The sequence below is a fragment of the Oreochromis aureus genome, linkage group 3 (assembly GCF_013358895.1).
Source record: "Oreochromis aureus strain Israel breed Guangdong linkage group 3, ZZ_aureus, whole genome shotgun sequence".
Taxonomy (NCBI): Eukaryota; Metazoa; Chordata; class Actinopteri; order Cichliformes; family Cichlidae; genus Oreochromis; species Oreochromis aureus.
Genome location: NC_052944.1, coordinates 11,909,987 through 11,929,646, shown reverse-complemented (window position 1 = coordinate 11,929,646; position 19,660 = coordinate 11,909,987). Strand labels below are relative to the sequence as shown.

The window sequence follows — 19,660 nt, the reverse complement described above, 5'->3', positions numbered from 1 at the left end:
TCATGAGAACATGACAGAACTCTGTTAGTTGACGGTAAATAGCGATACTCTATTTTTCTTTCGTTTTCTTCTCCCTCGATGAGAAAGCAAACACAGCAGTACTTACTTGGCACCTAAAATGCTGGTAGAATGAAAGATATCAGTGTTTTCATAGTTATATGTTTAGTGTACGCCTCCCCCTCCAAACTGCTCAGCAGATCGGGAATTTTTAGAGAAGAGCAGGAGGGAGGCGTGTCACATGAGAGGAAGAGAGCAGTAATAAAACACGGATGTAGAAAAGAGAAGCATCATGTGCACATAACACACAGGAGATGGAAAAAGAGATGACGCTAAAAAGAGAAAACAGCGAGGAGGAGAGAGCATTCGTCCCTTTGACGAATGTTGGAGGTCTTGAGCCTGGAAACAGCAGACCGTCTTTGAAAACAGTATCTTTGAAAGATCTGAGTCACCCACCCACCCACCCCACCCAAACTGCTCATCTGCTGCTGTACACTTCAGTTGCACCTCCACATGCCACCAGTGGAGGGAGCTGCCAAGTTTTACAGCACATGACGCAGCAGGTGTAGTTGCTTTTGGAGAAAGAAGAGAATAAGAGGACAGAGCGAAGGCCCACGTCTAGAGGCCTCCCTTCCAGAGCGGTAGCAGAGCCAGTGTTCCTGGTCCCTAGGTGGCGCTGTGGGGCCTGTCCCTACTATACCCTGGTGGTGGAGTGGGGGTGGGGCAGGGTGTTGTTGTGGCGGTGGAGGAGCGTGTTGAAGGCGTGAAGAGGCTGCATGCTGGTGATGGTGCTGGGGATCATGGTGATGGTGTTTGGCATCATCAGCGGCACGTCGTCGGGGGCGCAGCGCAGCACCAGGGTGTAGTCGGGAGGGCAGGCGGGCCGCAGGATGTCGTGGGGCCGCAGGGGCTCCATGTCGTGGTGAGCGTCGTGCTCCGAGTGCTTCATCTGCAGGGACATGATCTCTTCCTCCTGGCTGTGAGCCAGGTCGTTGGCGGGGCCGCCCCGCTGAGGGGACAGCCGGTGCCGGCGCATCTCGTGCCGCTTGTCACACTTGTAGTAAGGGGCGGTGAAGGCCAGGATGTTGAGGAAGACGAGCGACGCTCCAACCGCAACTGTCACACTCAGTTCGGTGGAGTAGTCGCGGGTGTCTCCGGGAAAGAGGTCCTGGGGCGGGCGCTCTGAGCCCTCGGGCTCAGGATCTGACGGGAAGGTAGGGTAAGGATGACGAGTGGTTCGAGGAACGTTGTTTCTGGGCCTCATGGTGCCGGGGTCATGGCCTGCAGGGGAGCGCGTAGTGGTGGGAAAGAGCACGTCGTGCAGGCTGTGAAGATGAGGGACTAATTCCAGCCAAAAGGCCACTTTGTTAGCTCTGTAGTTGTCTCTGACACAAGGTTTCAAACCGATGTGAAGGTAATGCTTGTCCTTCAAGTTGAACTTGATCCAGATGACCTCCTTGAAGCGGTTGGGCTTGGTATGAATGAACTTGGTGTCCTGAGGGACGGGCAGGTTGGGGTCCCTAGTGGAGCATAAAGGTTAAACGTTTCAGTTCAAAGTTATACTCAGTCTCCATTATAAGTAACATGTGGCATCAATACACTGAATACAGACAGGAGGCCCATTCTCTGTGGAACCTTTAAACTATCTAAGACCAACCGGCTGCTCTGGGATCTGGATGCTTTTGGTGAACCAGCATGTTCAATTCTTCAAAGCCACACGGGAATTAAACTAGCAACCCAGATTCAAGTATTCAAGAGGACTACAAGGCTATACGCATTTTAATTACAGATTCACACTAAAACAAAAAAGATGACATAAAACTAAATCAGCCGGCAGATTCAGCCCATAATAAGCAGCTGCTATTATTGCACCACTATCATACTTTACTGCAACAGTTCTATGGTAGCATCGCCTGTTAGAGTGTTAAAGCAAAGCACATGACAACAGTAGAAACACTTTAGGATTTCTACCACAATAAAAAAATTCAATAGATCAAAGAATTTAATGTTTAATTAATTTAATTTAATGTAATTCATTTTGTAATTGTTTACAGCTGATCCTAAGAAACATTTCATTCTCTACTAGCCATCGGGGCGGGGGGCTGGGAGGAGGTGTTGGCCGTCCGATTGACCTCCCTGCTGCTGCGGAGCCTGGGGCGGTCTGCTTGCCTCCACCCCGGGGGAAAGGGTCACATCTCTTGGGTCTGGGTGCCGTTTCCCCTCTGGGGCGAGGTACCTGGACCCGGGGCATAGAGTATGTTTGGGGAGTATGATTGTGTGTACATGTCTATGTATGTCTATCCCTACGTTGGGTGAGTGCTGAGTGTTTGTATATGTGTGCATGAGGGTGGGAAAGCATGTTTATGTCTGTGTGTGCCTGTTTGTCTGTGTCTATATGTCAGGTCGGGTCTTAGACTCCACCTCCCTAGGTACTCCCAGGCCCTCCAAGTGTGGAGGCCTATCTCCCCTCACCACACTCCCTGCTGGTAACTGATGCCCTCAGGGGTTGGTGCATTGGTGGTTCTTGGTGTCCGTGGCTGAGCGCTCAGGTATACACCAGCTCACTCCCGGTGGCTACTTGGCGGGGCCTGGTGCCTGTCACTCGGTCAGGCCTCTTCCGGGGCAAAGGGGGCCCTCGGGCCTCCGGCCTCGGGACCTGCAACTCGGTTCACTCTGGCACAGCTGGCTGCCGGCAGAGCTGGCGGGCACGCCAGTGCAGCCCCCTCTGGCTTCTGCTCCGTGGCTACTGGGTGACCCCCTCGTCTGGGGATCTCCTCAGCCCTTCCCAGGAGGGTGGCACAGATGCCCCTCCGGTGGTACTCCTTGGGCTCTCGCACTCTGGGGCCTCTGGATGTCTGGAGCCTGGATCTCCTCCATGCCTGCTTCATGCCCTGGGGGACGGGGCTATGGGCCTCCACACCCTCTAGTAGACCGTTACATGGGGAAACCTTTTGTATACAAGCGCGCTGATCCACACAGGTGTGCACACGGGTGTTCACTGTTCGTAGACATAAACTACACCTTTCTTAGCTGCTACTTCAAAGCACATTGTGCGCTGTCTGTCCTGCGTGCTGCACAACAACTTTCAATATTTAGTATTTACTGCTGTTCACACTTAGCTAGATTAACGTGATGGTGTTGTGTTTAGTATGTTGCTTTGTTTTTTTGTTTTTTTTTTGCTTGTCTTCTCTTCTTTTCTCTCAACAGGTGATCCAGGAGATTTTTTTTTTCTCTTTGTCTTTGTAAGTGCCCTTTCTCACTGTCCCTTTTCCCTTCTGTTTTTCTTTCCCTTGCTCTCTTTCTTTCTCCCTTTCCTATCCCCCAGTCATGTCTGTCCCATCTGTAACAACTGAAAATAAAATAAATAATAACAACAAAGTTTGATCAAATGGACCAATACGGCAATGCCATGATGATCCATTTGGCAAAATAAATCTATTTGGTATCCTTGTTGGTCTTCAGACAACAATTCTGACGGCTAAAGAACCAAATGGGACAGGCAAAAAAAAAAAAAAAAAAAAAAAAGAAACATTTCATTCTTAATATAGGCGCTAATAAATTACATATCTCAGTTTTTCTTTGTACCTCTCTAGCAGTGATCAGTCAGGGGACCTGAAGGGACCACGATCACCGCACCACAATTTCTCTGTTCTTGAAAGGCTCTTCATGTTACATCTGTGTTGATCATTTTTGACAGAGTCTATAGTTAAAGCTGGAGCACACGACCCTAAATCAACCCTCAGTCCTGCTGATATAGGCTCAGTTTGCAGTGGGAAACTTCCCATGATGCATTGACTTCATCATCCAACTGTGTTTACATGTCGCTGCTACATTTCATTAACTTTTCTTTCTTTCTCCTGTAATTTGATTGTTCTCGCTCTCTCTTTACCTCAAATTATAGACTGAATGATATTTAATTTTTTTCACCTTCTTCAAAAAACTGTAAAATCTGAGATTATGTTTAATTTAAATCATCACTAATTTGATCTGGTTAAAGTGTTACAGAGACTGAGCCCTGAGCCATTTAAGTCCTGTGACATGTTAACAGACTTAGATAAATTTACCTGAACTGTAACAAAACGGAAAGACTTTGGAAACACATTAAAGTCTACAGCTAAATCAACACCTTTGCTTGATAAGCCTGTAGTTCTGTCAGAGAACAAACCGTAACAGCTACAGTTTACACTACTATGACATGAGGCCTACCCAGTCTTTGCGAAGTTAGTCCAGTAAGTCATGACCACAGCGCTCAGCATCACATCGTTCTTGGAGAAGTTGCGGGAACAGGTCCGTGGCACCGATCATCGGTACGCCGAACACGTAAGGTATCTCGTCTCCGTGCGCGGCGTCGGCCCACTCGGGCCGCGTCTCGGTTTGGCAGTGGTGGTAGAACGTGTAAAAGTAAACTGGGGACTGAAACTCAGCATGAAGTTTGGCAGTGGCCACAGCTGGTGCCACCCACTGGTGGTCCGTAAACAGGGCCAACAGAGTCTTCCGCCGCATGTCGCCGTTGTCCCTGTCTGCCCAGTCTGTGTACATGAACTTAATGGTCTCCCTCAGGATGTCTTTGCCTGGTGAAGAAGCACAGGAGGGGAAGAAAGATAAAAGTGAAAAACTGCTAAGAGTAAAGTAACAGCAGTGCGAGACATTTTTTAAGAGATCGGTCTGATTGAAAGATATGAAACCAAAGCACACGTTGGTGAGATGAACCAAGAGCCAGGAAGCGAGTGAAAAATCTAGAGAGGAAAAAAAGTCTTTCACATAACAGAAGGAGTGACAGGCAGTAGAGAGGAAGCATGGCTGCATTATCCAAACATGTCTGTACTGTGACTGTGGTCCGGCTGTGAGGGGTTCGCAGGCCGATCTGTCAGAAACAACGACGCTGAGATTGGGAGCCGACTACCTGAGGGATGATAGCATTACTGCCCACAGAGCCTCAAAGGTTAAGGCGCAGACACGCCGTGATGTGGATGGGTGGCTCTCTTTAGCACGCTTGTCTTGTTTGATTCACTTCACATTTTACATTTTACTGATTCCATTCTTTACTCGCAGGTTTTAAACGCTTAAAGCACTTTCACAGGTTTTGATATTCTTTTGAAAATTCATGTGAACTCAAGCAGTCAGAACTGTAATGTATGCTTTGATAATTGCCCACATTTGTCATTTTGACGATTATCTGTTTATTTTAATGAATACAGCAAAAAGAAAAAAACTAACAAACCAACTAACGCGGCTCCTAATAAGACAAAACCTGATGCTGCTGCAAAACGCAGTTAAGTGAGAGGAGGCTGTAAAACGGAATAACTGAAAAAGTGGCAGTGTACAGAGGTGGCGTCCTCACCCTCTGGGTATCCGTAGAGGTTGTCAACAAAGTTGGAGATGGTGTAGTCGAACGCCGCAGCTGAGATGCCGTCGTTGTCCTCACTGTCGTCCACAAACTTCAGCCCCTCTCCCTGGTTCACTCCTATCAGGATGTCATAGTTTAGGAACTCCCCCTGGTGGAGAAAATAAGGAAGAACATGCTGAGTGCTGGAACAGAGCCTGTGTGCATCACAAGTCTACAACAGGAAGTGCAGCTGAAAACCAGCTTTGTGAATTGGCAGCATTTCATTTCCATCCATCCATCCATTCACTGCCGCTTATCCTTTTTCATTTCATTCATTTCATTTCCCAGTAAACAAAATAAAGAATAGCTGTTGGCATGAAATTCCTACTATAAACTGTGAATACTGCAATATATGCAGGGTTCATATGCATTTTAGGGTCAAATTCAAGCACTTTTTAAGCACATTCAAGGTCCATTTTCAAGCTTTTCCAGCACATTACCAAAAAAAAGAAATTATGTTTCACTTTGCATCACCTCAGTAAGACCATGTAAACATTTAAACAAATCATCTTAGGACGACTTAAATGTCTTTTGTCCCCTTTTGTTAAAAGAGAAAAATGCACCGCACAAAAATAGTGAAAAAGGAAACGGTTGCCTTACATGCATATAGTGTACAAACTCAACAAACACATTCCTCTTAAAAATTAAGATGCGCAAATGTGAACAAATCAACTTGTTAGAGATCTTCATCTCCACTTGAAATAAACAACCCAGAAAACAGGAAAACTGCACCAAACACCAACAAATTAATGTCTTCTCATCAGATATTGATGCTTCTTTCCTGTGTGACACAAAAAAAATAGGAGACAGATGTTTGTTTGTTTTTTTGTTCTTTTTAACTAGTTAAGCACCCGAGCCCATAAAATGGGGACATTTCATTTTCGAGCAGGAAGCTCCCCCTTTTTGTTAAACCCTTTAGATCAGGGGTCGGCAACCTGCGGCTCCGGAGCCGCATGTGGCTCTTTAGTCCTTATAGTGCGGCTCCGCGTGGTTTGGGAAAATAAATTAGTATTTAGCTGAAGTGTATTTTATTTATGTTAGTTCTTCTTTTTTTTAACTTGTAGTTCTAAATTGGAAGATTATTGTGATTTTGCAATATACAAATAAAATTATATTTTGTTATTTTTTCATCGCTGGGGCCGCAGGATGTCGTGGGGTCGCAGGGGCTCCATGTCGTGGTGAGCGTCGTGCTCCGAGTGCTTCATCTGCAGGGACATGATCTCTTCCTGCACGGTGTTTCGCCGGTTTATCGAGACTTTCAACCCCAGGTAGGCCAATTATGGCTCTTTGGGTCTTAAATGTTGCTGACCCCTGCTTTAGATGAACAGAGATTTTTAATTAAATACATATTCTTTAATAAATGTTCTCTTTTATAAAAAGTAGGATAATTTAAAAAAAAATTTTTATTATAGCTCTATTGCGTAGAAAAAAAACTGTCTTGTTTTCTGTTGTCTGTTATATAATATTAGGGATGTTTGTGACAATTAATTTCTTAATCAGCTGGACTAACCAATAGTCCACAACTAGGAAACACTGAAATTTTAAGTTAAGTTTGAAAACAATTTAAAAAAAAATACCCCATTCCAAAATGTCTTGTGACAATCTCATTGGCTTAGGGAGTGATGATGTCATAGGGAGATCTTAAGAATCTTAAGTCCTTTGATGTTTTTCCTTAAATAGGGGTGAGACACAGCAAGTTTTAGTTCGTTTCAGCAGCATCTGTGTTTGCAGCCTACGAAACATTCACCACAGAAACATTTGGAAAGCTTTTCAAAGTCATCGATAGAAACTCCAACATGTTTCCAAGAAACAAACAACCAGTTCAAAAGATTACGCCGCCTCTCCTTCCTGGCGTGGCGGCCAATTTCCCCAAATGGCGTCTCATCCTTCCAAAGGGCATTAGAGGAGAGTAGGAAGGAAAACTACCATCTCCAGAAAAAATTGCAACAAATTGAAGAAGATAAACTTCAACTGGAGGACAAGTGTAGACGAATGGAAGCCCAAAATAAAGAGCTGGAAGAAAGACAACAGCGCCAGCCGGACATAAAAATTATTAATGAGGGCTGGGGAATCAAGTTTGCTCAGGCCCGAGAGCAGATTGTGCACCTCATTAAAGAAAATAAGCAAAAGAGCGCAGAACTAAAAGAAATGACCAACCAGCTCCAAGACAAGAAAACGATGACTGATAAGACACAAAGGGATCTCCAATACATCGACCAAATGGATCAGCTGCTCCAAAGACAGCTCCGTGAAGTTGTGGAAGAAAAGAGAAAAATCCAACAACAGAAGGAAGAGCAGGACAAAAAGCAAAGAGACTTGCAGCACGAACTGAAGAGCATGCAGGAAAAATACCAAATGGTGAAAGAAAGCCTGGATGAAACACTGCACCAAAATAAAGACCTTCTTCAACAGAAAGAGCAACAGCAGGAAAGACTGGAAGAAGGAAAACGTATTGTCCAGGACTTTGAGTCTAAAAATCTAAAACTGCAAGAGTTTTGTAATCAGCTGGAGGACAAAGTAACTAAAGTGGAAGACGAAAAGGACAAACTGGAGAAACGCTGCTCACAGATGCAGAAAAGGATTGATCAGATAGCGAGAAACAACTCCGAGCTCGTTAAGGGGATTTTGGTGGAATTCAATAACTTGAAGCGTGAAAACACTCAAATGCAGGCACAAAAACAACAACAGGACAAAATACATGAAGACCTGCAGCTCACGCTCCAAGAAATCCAGAAAAGAAACGAGCAGTTAGAAGACAAGCACAAAGAAGTCCAAGAGAGAAATGCAGACATGCACAAGGACAAGCTGATACAGGAGGCAACATCCAAACAACTCAAAGACAAGCTTGAAGAACAACAAGCAACATTAGAAGAGGTGGAACAAAGATGTAAGAAACTTGAAAAGCAAAACACAGAAACAGTCGATGAGTTGAGAAATCTCATCCTGGAGAAAAAAGCGCTCGTGGAAAAGTGCATGAAAAAGAAGACAAAATGGTTCCGCTTGTTCCGGAGGAGAGACGCTACTGCTACACCTGATGTAGCCTCGTCTTGCTCCACCTCTGTTCACGCCCCCAACCAGTCCCGGCAGTTGACTGTCCCCTCCTGGTTCTGCCGGAGGTTTCTGCCCGTTTAAAGGCAGTTTTTCCTCCCCACTGTCGCCAAGTGCTTGCTCAGAGGGGATTGTTGGGGTTTTCTCTCCTCTACCTTTTTTTTCTTTATTTACTTGTTTAACTTTTTTCATTATTACTTCATTTTACCTTGTTTCTTTATTTACTTGTTTACCTTTTTTCATTATTTGCTTGTTTAACTTTTTTTTCAACTTATCTAAATAATAAACCAATTGAATTTATCCTTTGAGTATTTTTCATCTCATCTTTACAGAATTTTTCCAAAACATTTTCAAACATTCAGATCTGTCTTTATTGTCTTCTTGAAACCTCATAGATGGTGAACTAAAAACCCAGAATATGGTTTGAAACATTGTTTCAGCTGAAACCGGCATAACATGCTTGTGTGTGTGTGTGTGTGTGTGTGTGTGTGTGTGTGTGTGTGTGTGTGTGTGTGTGTGTGTGTGTGTGTGTGTGTGTGACAGGTGACAGGGTATCACTAGTTAGGTCAGGGGTCTGCAACCTTTAACACCCAAAGAGCCACTTGGACCCAGTTTCCACGCAAAAGAAAACACTGGGAGCCGCAAATACTTTTTGAAATCTAAAATGAAGATAACACTGTATATATTGTTTTTTACCGTTATGCTTTGAGTGAACAACTAAAGTCAGTAAGTAAAGTTTATTTATTAAGCGCTTTTCACAGACAGGCAGCCACAAAGCGCTGTACACAAATATTAAAATAAACAATACAATCAATAGACATTATACACAATGTAAAAGATCAAACGTAAATAATGTAAAGAATATAAAACACGTAGATCAACAAAAGGCTTGTTTGAACAGAAAAGTTTTTAACTGCTTTTTAAAAGAATCCACAGAGCAACTAAGGTGTGTTGCTTATGTAATCCATGAAGTGCTACAGAGAAAATTACATTTTATTTATGTAATTAACACATTTTGAACTCTTAAAGAAATATAACAAAAGGAAAGACACCCAGCTGAACTAAAATGATCCATGTAGCAAACAAAAACTGTTGTGAGCCGCCACCCTTTTTTAAAAAAAAGTAATTGGAAAAAAAGCACTATGCCGCTAAAAAAAAAAAAAAAAAAAAAAAAAATATTTGCAAAATTCTGCCTAAATATGTGTTTTACCTGGTTAATGTGTGTGGCGGGGCGTGGTCTGCAGTGCCGCTGCATGGGAGTCAGACGCACCTGAGCGGCACCCGCAATCACGCCTCGCCGCCTTAAAGTCTGTGCTCTCTCTGCTGTTGTGTTGTCGGGCTGTGAGCTGAAAAGCTACAGCCGGCTTTATGCGTACAGCAACCATGTGTGAAAAGTGGTCAATAAAGAGATGCTGAAAAGCATGTCCATGCAAACATCGTCGGGTCTGCCGTGATATGTTTACAATGAGACTTCTGGTCCCAAACCTCTGCTCACAGCGTCTGCAAAATCGGGGCTTTCATCTTTACGCAGGACTGTAAGCTGTCATCTGTGAGGCGTGAGCGGTGTTTGTTTTTAACATAGTTCACAGTGGAGAACAGCTGCCGACATAATGTGGATCCGAAGATCCATAATTGGCCTATCTGGGGTTGAAAGTCTCGATAAATGCACGGCGTTTCGGCGGGTATACCGGCTTCCGCCAGTGTGACGCTTATTTTGAGCGATGAAAAAAATAATAAGATATAATTTTATTTTTATATTTCAAAATCACAATAATCTTCCAATTTAGAACTACAAGTTAAAAAAAAAAAAGAACTAAACACAAATAAAATACACTTCAGCGAAATACTTCTTCTATTTTCCCAAACCACCCGGAGCCGCAAAATAAGGACTAAAGAGCCGCATGCGGCTCCGGAGCCGCGGGTTGCCGACCTAACTGTTAGGTCATCATGTTTAGACTCATTCACTCCAAAATTATTTAGGCCAAATCTTTAAAACAGTGTCATTGCATACACATTTTCAATTCACTTCAATCGCACAAATGCAGAAATAATTATTTGCAGTATCTTATTTATTATGAGAATGTCATGACTGATCATTTGCACCTACACCACCAAAAATGGGAGCAAAAGCGAGGAGATCATGTTTAATCGGTTATAACATGAGGTCAGAAATATAAGTGCCAACATGAGTAATGTGTCCACAGACACCTCAGAATCTTGGCTAAGAGCTCATATAAACCATTTCTACAACCAGCAAACAAAGCAAAGACACCAAACAGTTAAAAGAGCAGTGACGTCACCACAAATCTTTGGTCAGGTAATATCCATATTTTGATTGATGATTTTCTGGAGTTAAATGTGAACCGAAGCATATTTTCAAAGGTGTTATATGCTATAAAATACTTTTAAATAAAATAATCTCTAATAAATTAGGTGTGGGAAATAAAAAAATCGAATTTTTCTATGTTTGAGTCACAGTAACTTTTAGTTACAACACTTTCAAGCACGTATAAGAGCCACATCTGAAATTCAAGCACTTTTCAAACTTTGAAAAGACAATATTACAATTCAAGCATTTTCAAGGATTTCAAGAACCCTGTATATGACTCTTAAGTCCATGATCTTCATCATATTGCCTGTTCTGCAGGTCACGGCTTCAGGGCCGATCCTTTAAAAGTCTGCAGTGTCGATTAATGCATAGAGCTGCAAAACTCACACTTCTTCCTCTCACACACAATATGTCCCTGTAGTGATTTTCAGATTCACGTTACTGCTTTCTACACACCTTTTGTTTGATTGTTTTCACCTTACATAAAACACTTCCCCCGTCTCACAAAATGACTTTCACATTAATGACACTGATTACATCTGCAGCCTCTTCAAAATGTAGCATTTATTTAATCAAATAATAATAAAACTTTTGAAGAATCTCTTTTGTAATTAAAAATCCTGGTCAACCAGCAGTGGTTACTTACACTAATAATACACACAAATCAGCTTTGTCAGTTTTTCACTCAGAAGATGATCCAAAATAACATCTGGATGGATGAATAAAAAAGAATAATAATTTTTTATTCTTGTCACATGAAAATATTCCAATCGAACTGAGAAGAGAAACCTGCTCTTTGAAAACCTCGACGACTCTGTCGGCTTTGAATTACAGGATCACATCTTGTTTGTTCTGTTCCAGCTTAACATTTTCCAGGTCTGACTACATTTAGCTTATTTGCTAATGTGTCTTGTTGCTTCCTGTTTTATTTTGGTAGCGATTGTTGGAAGAAAACTGCTCTCCCAGTTAGTTTTACTTGTCCCAGTCAGATCGCTCTTTGTCTCTATAGTTGTGTCTCATCATTGCGTGTACTTGTGTTTATACTTTTCTTTAATAAAGTCTTATTTCTTTGCTTTTTGGGCTTCTGGCAAACGCTCATGACAACACAAGGGAAACTACTCAGTGTGTCTAAAGTATACCGCCCCGATCATGTACATCACCAACACTGCAGTTATTTTCTCTGCTTTACAGTTTGGTTAGTTTTGGTTTCACGTCATGGCTGATCCCAGGAGTTCTCACCACTTTGCTCAGATAATAAAACACAACAGAGATGTGCAGCTACTGTTATCAGACCCTCACCTGCTGCATGAGAATCTCTGGATCATCAGGAACTACGTCTCCGTCCACAACAGGCCCAAAGGCGATGTGATAGCGGGCCGGCTGGATGTCTTGGTCCACCAGCTCTCTGAAGTTCTTGCGCCTCAGGCAGTCAACCAGGTCAGCCGTCTCTGCGTAGGTGCAACCCACCTTCCGGGCCAGGATCTTGGTGTACTTGAGGGGTTGGTAGTTAACGGACCAGCTGGAGATGGCTGTGCCACTCTGCGCTATGGCCCTGTGGAACAGACCTGAAAGGAGACGTGGGAAAGAGGGATGTTTTGGTGAGGTTCAGGGCGGAGGGAGGATGCTTGATGTATAAATCACATAACTTTCTTTCTACTACAGAACTTGATTAAAAATAGAGTTTTACCATTTTTCCTCATCACGTTTCTCACTAGAGAAAAGCTTGTAGACACAGGATGGGACTACAGACCCAGAGCATCACTGACGGAGCATGCTGTGGAGCTTTAGCTCCAAAAAGTGGAGGCAGGACTGGGAAAAAGCTCATCTGAGATGTCAAAAGATCTATTTTTCCCCTTTCTTGAGCTAGCTGCTTTTCCCCCCTCCAAGCTTCTCCTTGGATGTATTTCCCCCTCTCTGTCTCCCTCTTTCTCTCTCTCTCCTTTAGTTCTGGCTGTCCTGTGCTGTTTAAACCACTCAAGTGGCTCATTAAGGGGGCTGCCTGGCTCTCTCTCGTTTCCTCCCGAGCTCCCTTTTTTCTATCTCTCCCTTCTCCTGGGCCGAAGATTGGTCAGTTAATTATTAAGCAGAGCTGCAGAGCCTTCTTTCCCTGGGAAATCAGTTATAGTAAGAAGTAGCTTGGAAACAGCTATACCTACATATCTGCACCGAGAGAGGCCGAGGAGGGGAGGAGAGACAGATAGAGAGGATATATTTTATTCGTCTTCAAAATCAGTTTCTTTGTCGCTCCTTTAGTGCCTCTTGCCTTATTTATTTGTTGTTTTTTGTACTTCCTGTTCATTATCTATCTTCTATATGTTGGAATTCAGCCTGTTCTGATACTATTTCATGTTGGGAAAAAAGAATCTTTGTAGAGATTGCCATAATTGTTGTACATTATATTTCTGTGCCATTAATAAAAAAATAAATTATTAACAGCAAATTTGTACATGAAAGACTCTGTCCCAACTTTTACCATCCACTTGCAAGGTTTCCACAGTCGATGATCCATGCAGGAACGTATTTCCGCCTACTGTGGAGGTCACGTGTTTCCGGCTACTGTGGAGGTCGCAATATAGCGCTCCCCAGTGGCTCCAGCCAGACCCTTCTCGAAAGAGGAGACGAGAGACATGACGGGCTGGGGAAACAGAATGGAACACAAGGACTCACACAAACACACATAAACACAGACACACACAGAGATACACAGGGGGAATCTAATAATCAAGGAACTAAACAAGAAATATAAGAAACACAAAACAGCATAACTAAGACTGTAAATGAACCAGAACATAAACCATAATGCAAAATATCACCAAAACACAAGAAACCCACAGTGCTGGGTCAAAAGGACCCAGAACCATCAGAGTTCTTTTCTTTGCTCTTCACTGTTTGAGTGCAGACTCCACATTAAACTATGACAGCATCGTCCCTGCTGCTGCTGTCAGACGTTTTATTCACTCACTGCTTCCAGATGTTTCTACTGAAGGTTTTACTCATCAATGAAAGTTAAAAGCTTGCATTTACCAGTTGACTACCAATAAAAATGAGTGTGCATTACTGTCAGGGCTGCAATGATTCATCCAGTAAGTCGAATGACTTGATAATAAAAATATTTGTTTGATGCTTTGCATTGAGGCCCATTGTTGAATTTGCAGGGACACAATAACCTCAGATCAAATGTGCAAACTTCTACAGTACACAGCCTTGTTAGGAATAATAAACAAATAATAATAATAATAATAATAAGGTCAATTTAAGTGATTGTTTTCGATTGAACATCACATATTATGCATCAAAGAGTAAAATCAGGTTAAGTGCATTATCAGCATTTGGAGGAGCTCCTTATCCTTCTCTTTACTGCTCACCTCTGACAAAGTGTTCACACAATTTGCTATCTTCTTTCAGCCTGCTAGCTATGCTAACAAGTCTACTACACACACTTGACTCGGTCACATGACAGACAGCAGAGGTAGCGGCCGCTCTGCTAGCTGCTCTGCTAGCTGCTCTCATGTTAAAGGTCAAAGAAATGAGGTGATGCTGCTGGGAGTGATGTCACAGACTAGCAGCATTTAGTTACTCAGCATATATTTAATCCTTATTATCTGCTCCTGTCACCTCTGTTTACCTCTGACAACAAGAACATTTAGCCAACAGTTTATTAACTTTGGTGAAATTATGAACAGGCATCAGCGCGGTCACCTATACTGTGCTTTAGTGCTGCAGCAGCAGGAACACCAGTTAATCTGAAATCTCTTTTTCTCTGTAAAACACAGTGACAACAGACTGAGTCAAAGACAGAAACCTTATTTAAACACCAAATATTCACGGCGTCACTTCCTGATCCAGGACTCAAAGAGGACGTTGCACTCAGCTTCTTCCCATGAACGTCTTCACTCTGCAGCTCTCTGCTGTCTGGACCAGGTCTGTGTAGAAACAGAGAAAATCCTCTGCTTCTTCTCCGTCATCAGTCTTTCTTTTTTTCTTTTTATTTATTTAGGACAGTGCATGTTAATGAACATAAATGTAAAATAAATTACATGAATGTAAACATGCCAGATTATAGCCAAGGGCTAATTTCCATCTGTTGTCCATAAAACATTAAAACATAGACATAATAATTCATTAAAAAAATCATAATTCATTTATAATAAAAACTCCATCACCAAACTCACACATACACACCATTCTATTCCCAAATAAAACATTAAAACTATACAACTTATACATGATCACACACTTGATTTGTCCATAACCAGTTTTTAACCTGTGCCTTAAACAAGTTGAATGTCGAGCATTCTCTAATGGATTGGGGAAGACTGTTCCACAGATGGCCACCCTGGACAGAAAGGACGTTCTGCCCAAATGCTGTCCCTCTGTGGGGTATAAACAAGTCTCCTCGGGTTGTAGCTCGAGTGGTCCCGTCTGAGCTTTCTTTATGCCTAATGAACTGCTTTAGTGGTGGTGGAGCAAGGGAGTGTAAGACTTTATATATTAAACACACTCTTTCAAGTTTCACTAAGTTATTGAAGTTCAGTAATTTATGTTTTTTTAACACATGACAGTAGTGGTGGGAAGTCGGTTTTTTGTCAAGTAGTTTTAAACTTCTTTTATAAATGTTTTCAATAGTTTTAAGTGTTGTTGGACAAGCAAGTGACCAGGATGTCAAACAATAGTCCATATGAGAGATGATCAAACCTCAAGGCCACTGGATATTTGAAATTGCTACATGATGATGTGTTTCCCTCTTTATGCACTGAAGCTGGCACGTTCCCTGAGTTTTTCCAGCAAGATGTGCACCACCACATTATGGGTGCCAGGTCCGAGCATTCCTAGATGAACAGTTTCCTGGAAAGTGGATTGGTCGTCGTGGGCCAGTTGAATGGCCCCCAGGGTCTCCCGATCTGACCCCCTTAGACTTTTATCTTTGGGGTCATCTGAAGGCAATTGTCTATGGTGTGAAGATACGAGATGTGCAGCACCTGAAACTACGGATACTGGATGTCTGTGCTGGCATTTCTCCTGCGGTGTTGCTATCAGTGTGTGAAGAGTGGGAGAAGAGGGTTGCATTGACAACCCAACACAATGGGCAGCACATTGAACACATTTTATAAGTGGTCAGAAACTTGTAAATAACTCATGAAAGAATAAAGTTACGTTGAAACCAAGCACACCATTGTTTTTCTTGTGACATTACCAATAAGTGTGATGTGTCACATGGCCCTCTTCCTATTGAAAAAACAAAAGTTGTATCTAAGATGGCCGACTTCTAAATGGCCACCATGGTCACCGCCCATCTTGAGGAGTTTGCCCCCTCACATATACTAATGTGCCACAAACAGGACTTTAATATCACCAACCATTCCCATGTTATTACAGTGTATCCATATAAATGGCCCACCCTGTATACATGCATATATGCATCCGTACGTACATACACACACATACTTCCACATACACACTTACACACACACATATATATATATATATATATGTATACACATATATTTTTTTTTTTTTTTTTAGCAAAGTCCAATCTAGCCTTTCTATTCTTGAGGCTCATGAGTGGCTTGCACCTTGCAGTGCACCCTCTGTTTTAGGATATAGATATGCCGACCTCTTGGAGAGTGTTGTTCACTTGGTTGGCTGTTTTTAAGGGGTTCACCATGGAATTGATTCTGCGATCATCCATCAGTGTTGTCTTCTGTGGATATCCAGTTTTTTTGTTTTGGTTTCTTTTTTTGGGAGGGGGGGGTGTCACAACAAAGCGAGAAAGTTAACCTTGTCTTAACTTTTTGAATAGAGAATGGTAATAATCTTTTTGATGTTTTATTAATCATAATCATATCATAGAGTGTATGATAACTAGTTTACTTAACTATCTGTTACTCTCAAATGTAAAGGATAATTCATTAAAAAAAAAAAACCAAGCTGTGAATATACTTCATATTTCATGCTGCCTCCTGACTTCTTAGTGACAAAAAAATACAGAGAAATTCAGGAAAACAAATTCAGGGAAACTACACCTCCTGCTGTCCAAACAGGTATGAACACCAAGATTACAGCAGTGGTGTATCTTCTTAATTATTACTCTTTTTTAACTCCATTTTATTTATTTTGAATCAGCAGTGATACATCCTTCACTTCCTCTATTCAACTGTACCCGCATGTACAAACATATACTCACATTAAAACTACACAAAGCAGCCATGATTGTTCAGCAGCAGCATGTTACAGAAAGCAACCATACATACATATAAAGGAAAACATGAGCACTCTTTGGCCTTATATGAGGTCTCCTTATTCCTGTGCCGTCCATAAATATGTGTGTGTGTATGTGTGCATAGAGAGAGAGCTCTTAAAATTAGGTGGTGTTCTTCATTGTAATAGTAAAGGTAACATGGGTCCCCACCGTTTCTCAAAGACAGGTTTCTGTAGTCTGAGTATGTAATTTGTTCCATCAGACAGACATCACACACTCTCTGGATCAATAGATTATATGTGGGAGTTTCTGGTTTTAACCATCTGATAGTTATGCATTTTAGGGCTGCAGTGAGTAATATATTTTAGAAGGTGAGTTGTGGCTTTGCAGTCAGTATGTTCTGCAATCCTTCCCAACACTGCTACTGTAGGACTTGGTGGAATATTTACCTTGGAAAATGTCTTTAAGAGCATCAAATATCTGCCTCCAGAATACACAGAGTTTAGGGCAGAGCCAGAATATATGAGTATGGTTGGCAGAGTGTGTCCCACAGTTCCTCCAGCATGAACTCAGATGTGTTGGACCCATCTTAGCAGTTATTTCTGGTGTTCTGTAGAATCTGGTGATAATTTTCCATTTAAACTCTCCATGTGTTTGAACTAGTGGTTTGCTGTGCTTCAGTACATATTTCCCACCAGGTGTCATCAGGTATTTTTTCATTTATTTCTGCCTCCCATCTTTCCCTCATCCTCAGGGAATTATGCTTAATCATTGATGAGCCTGCGTTATAGATTTTACTAATAGTCTTCTTGTCTCTGTTTCTGATTTGTTTACTTTTTAGAAATTCTTCATTAGGTGTGGGGTTGGCAATGTTTCCCCAGCTTTTGAGTGCCATCAAGAAGGACCTTAGTTGTAGAGATCTATAAAAATCTGTCCTGAGGAGATTAAATTTATTCTTCAGATGTTCAAATGTCTTAAAGTTTCATTGTTCCAGTAATTGTTGTATGTATTTCAGTACATTATGTGCCCACGTTTTAAACCCAGTATCCGAGTTATTAGAGGAAAAGGTTTACATAGATCCTGTGCTTGATAGTAAAGAAAGACACTTTGGTAGTCCCAGTGCTGACTGAATTTTATTCAAACTTTTTAATGTGTTTTTGTCCAGGTTGCCATTTCTTTTACAGGTTTTTCTACGAAAGGTAGTGTTTCTAGTGTTTCAGGACATTTACTTTTATCTATTTTGAGCCAGCGAGTATTTATATCATTTTGCAACCATGTCAGCAAAGGTTTTATTTGTGCAGCCCAGTAGTAATATTTAAAATTAGGTACATTAATGCCCCCCTTTATTTTGGGCAACTGCAGGGTTTTGAGTCTAATTCTAGGCTGCTGTTTAGCCCACCTGAAGCTCGAAACTCTTTCATTCAGCTTATCAAACATTGTCTTTGGGATTTCAACTGGTATCATCTGAAATAAATAGAGTAGCCTGGGCAGAACATTCATACGGATATATTCAACTCGACCTAACAGAGACAGGGGGACAATAGACCACTGCTCTAAATCATTGCTGATACGCTGAATAATGTTATTATAATTTTTGTCAAACAAGTGGCCCGAGAATATGGGAATGAAAGTTCCTAAGTATTTAATACCCTCTTTAGACCATTTGAATTCACACACTCTTTTTTTAGGTATGATATTGTAGAATTGGGTTTTGTTATTGTCAATAGAAAATTGTTCTTAGTAGTCAGTATAAGCTTTTAATGATATAAGGTTGCATATGATAGAATACTGCATGATGACCTTTTGATGTGTTAGACTGTTGTTCACTACAAAAACTTGTTCTGTTCTCTTTCTTTGTGTCTTCCCACAGCGATAATAAGAGCTGAACCACTCTTATCTTCACTCCCTTCTGAATCCCACAACACACACATACACCTGCATACGCACGAACCTTCCTCCGTCTATGAACAGACGTATTCACTATTGTATTACTTTTGTATATAAATAAAGACCAGAGCAGTAACAGAGTGCTGATCACAGGGCCCCCTCTCTCGTGTGAGCGCTCTGTGACCGCCCTTGCAAGTAAAAACTGCAGCGTGTCTGTGTGTTTCTACCCTTAGACTCTCAGCTGAAGAAGTGTCTTTTAGAATAAATCTCTTGACATTTATATATAATATTATATCCTCAGTCTAGAGGGATATTTTATTTCATTGTTACTCTGGATAGCAGCATGACTGGCAATTCCTAAAATGGTCTGTCTGGTTTAGAGTGAAAAAAACTGCATTGAGCATTTCTCAAACAACCAAGGAACAGACAGGACAACTGCTCAATTACATTGAAAAATACATATTATTAGACTAAACAGCTATTTGAGCAACAAAAATCACAGACAAATGGTAGGATGTGTGATGTGTGTGTGACAGTGAAGTAACATTTGTAGCTGAGCATGAAATATAAAATAATTAGGTCAGTGTCAGAGAATATGAAAGACAGTCACTTCTTTTATAAAAATGAGTGGAGATGTAATGAATTGTGTTTAGACATCAGCACTTATGTGTCACAAAATTTGTTCTTCATGCACTACGTTACTTTGTTTTTCACAGAATTTCACAAGTTTCAAAACGTTTGTTTTCAAATAAATAAAAGTTTAGTGTTGCAAGTGGTGCCACTGTTAAAACTTTGACTATAACTGTACTACCTG

General features: G+C 41.6%; 1 pseudogene; it reads right to left on the bottom strand.

Moving 5' to 3' along the window:
• Positions 1-691: 691 nt before the first annotated feature.
• Positions 692-17,854, bottom strand: LOC120433351 (annotated as a pseudogene).
• Between the last annotated feature and the right edge of the window lie 1,806 nt (positions 17,855-19,660).